The 3277-nt window shown below is 38.5% G+C and overlaps 1 pseudogene; it reads right to left on the minus strand.

Annotated features, from left to right (window-relative positions):
• The window catches only part of LOC103210305, an 85619-nt pseudogene extending 85176 nt beyond the window's left edge, over positions 1-443 (minus strand).
• Positions 444-3277: the final 2834 nt, after the last annotated feature.

Raw genomic sequence — 3277 nt, forward strand, 5'->3', positions numbered from 1 at the left:
TAAAACAACAATGCTCCATTGTTAATGGAGCTGAAATCTCCCAGACCATCTCTATAGCTCAGACCCCAAGTTACCAAACAAGAAAAGTGGAAAGCATAGCTGCCATGTATTTGGTCAAATAGGAATCACACTATTATTCTTAACAGACACTTATGACATCATTACATAAAACTACACGAGGCCAAGGAAGTCTGAAGCCAAAGTCTTTTTCTGTGTGACCAAGTTCAAATGCAGAGCTCTTAGTCAGGCAAACAGCATTTATTTAGGCACACAGAACAGCAAGACTTGAAATCATACTTCAAGTCCCTAATTACTCAGTCATACCTTTGGCAGGTTTGTAAAGTGTCCTTCACGGCAGAAATGCCATTCTGGATGTCCTGATGCTCTAAGGTCATAACGGCCTGCAACACCACAATGGTGCTGTAGCCCAAGGCCTGGTACATGCTGTCCTTTGCCTTGGAGAGAACATAGAGAATTACAACATTTAAAATTGACTGAGGAAGCAGTGCAGGTCTTTTCTGACACTAATCTCAAGAAACGCTAATAATCACTGAAATGATATGGACTGTGAAAGGCACGCTCTAAAAACTCAAGTACCAAGGGTTTTCCAATTTAAACTCAGAGGCAGAACAGAATGTTCCTAGTTGAAGCAGAAGCAGACAAGCATTTCCCTGTTTTAGCACAAGGGGGCACCCTGTGGATTCATTTCCTAGAATAGGATTTAAACCTAACCCATTTTCCCCTGATGGTCTTCACCTTCTCTTACTGAACAAAGGGCAGTGCACTGTCTTCAGCTTTGAAGTAAGAGCTAAGATAAAGGCTACTGTAAATATATTTGGTGACAGAAAAATTCTGATAAGTATTTTGAAAAATAAAGACTTCATTAAAATCGTCACTTCCTCTCTCCAGCAAAAAGCCAAGAGAAAGCAAGATTTCTGCAGTCAACTAGGTCCACCACAGAGGGGCCTGACAAAAGTAGACCCAGACTTCACATCTAATCTTCAAATACTATGAATCCTATTATCTGTGATTCCAGACAAATGTTCATGATAAGTAAAATTATCAAGTTACCAGTGAACTGCTTCAATTCTAAACATTAATTAGCTCAGATTCTCAGGCTGTGAAAACCTTATCATCTATCACAAAACTTGTGTTCTGTTAATTGATTATTTGTAAGTTTTAAAATATCCGTGCCTGGTTTTGTTTTTAATTTTAATAGCAAAGCATAGCCTGCTGTTACACCAAATAAATCCAGGTCACATTATTCTTCCCTTCCTCTCCCTGCCCCCCACCCCGTGTAAACAGCCTAAACATCCTTTGGTAATTTGCAGCTTGTCCTGAACATTGAGGGCACTCACTGCCTGTTTAAAAGAACTGCAAGGAATAAGTGCAGCCTACCCTTACTCATTAATTGTGGCTTCAGACCTCATATTATTACCTGAAAGCACTTTCAAGAGGGGGAGAAAAGAAACCACATATTTTTAACAGTGAAATGTGCATTAAAAAAAGAGAGTGTAAAACTTGAATAAATATATCACTAAATAATGTATTTTCTTTTTATAGGATGACCAGCTGGGCATCAATGGCAGAAGGAAAAATGAAAGACAATAAAAAATGGAAGGAAGCAGACAGGCAGGAGGCAGAGCAAAGTCAGAGATTGAGGGAGAGCCAGGCAGAGAGGGAGAGCCAGGCTAAGGGAGAGACAGAGAGAGAGAGAGATCTCTCAGAAACTGAGAACAGAGGGGATGAGAAGGAGGCAGAAAGGGTAGAGGTGAAAGGCTGTGTGACAGTGAGATTTTGAGATCAGTATATTCTAGTTAGATTCTTTTCCACATCAAAGAAGGAAATTGTTTTTCAACTATAATTAAGCTTAGGAGGAACATCCACAAAAATATTTTACTGAAGAAAACAAAACTGAAGCCCTATAAAACTATTTAGGAGCTCTGGTAGCATAGTGCCTAAGGCACTTGACTGCTAACCAGAAGACTGGCGGTTCCAACCCACTAGCCACTCCTCGGAAGGAAGGTTGGGCAATCTACTTCTGTAGTGATACTGCCTCAGAAACCCAAGAAGGGGTTGTAATGAGGCAGGTCTGACTCCATGGACAACAACAACAACAATAACACTATTTAAAATGATAGTATTTGAACAAGAAGAATGGAAACTGAAATATGAGATAGAAAATTTGGCTGATTACATCTCACAAATCAGAATGCTTAACTAGGTATTAAAGTTGACCAACAGTAAGAGGTCTCAATCAAATTCGCTTACACTCATTCAGGTGGAAATGCAGATAAATAAACTTACAAACAGACAGAATAAGCTGCAAACATATATTTTATCTTAAAGAAATAAATTACTATGGATGAAGTAATTCTAAGGCGTCTGAAAATTTGTTCCTTAGAAATAAGTCAATGCCACTGTACATTCTTCCAGGCCACTCTTGAGACCTATCTTGGTTGATGATGACCTAAAGATCAAGAAAAAAATATATATATTTACTGCTTTTACTATTAGCAAGCTGTGACATGGAGAAAGAGGAAATGTGTGTGCACTTTGGAGGCAGAAGGACAGGCTGAAATTCTAACTCTGCCATTACTAGCCATGTCATTAACCTCTCTGAGCCTCAATTTTCTTATACATAAAATGGGAACATTACTGCCTACTTCATGAGGCTGTTGTAAGGATGGAATAAGTTGACAAGTAATGCATGTAGTAGACAATACATAGACGGAAGTTCCTTCTCTTGTTGCTCCAAGAGTTAAAAGTAAAAGTAAAAACTTTTTTTACTAAAAAAAGTTTTACTAAAAGTAAAAACTACCTTTATTCAAAGAGGGGTAAGGATGGTGATTTTATTTTGGTTTGGCTTAATTATGTAGGCAAAACAGTGAGCTTCAGTGTAAAACTGCATTGTCTAGATTCTAGAAAAGACTCCTCCAGGTTATTTGATTCTGATTCTAATTCTATAGAAGCTATCTTAGGTCAGTGAGAATAATGTATAAATACTGTTTTACATAAACATGCAAGCTGTCCTGTCCAGCAGAGGTATAACTGGCTTCCTTCCACTCCTATTATAGAAAAAGCTAGTTTTGCCCTGTTTGCACATTCAACATTCCTTTACTCCATATAAGCTTGTGATGCTTTGACTTCTCCTTTGAATGCATTATAGCATCTGTCTAGTTCCCTCATTAATTACTGTTGTTGTTGTTGTTGTTATGTGCTGTCGAGTCGGACCCGACTCATAGTGACCCCTCCTTGGGTTTCTGAGGTGGTATCA

The sequence above is a fragment of the Orycteropus afer genome, unplaced genomic scaffold, assembly GCF_000298275.1.
Source record: "Orycteropus afer afer isolate SDZICR_OR568_19922 unplaced genomic scaffold, OryAfe1.0 scaffold00584, whole genome shotgun sequence".
Classification (NCBI taxonomy): Eukaryota; Metazoa; Chordata; class Mammalia; order Tubulidentata; family Orycteropodidae; genus Orycteropus; species Orycteropus afer.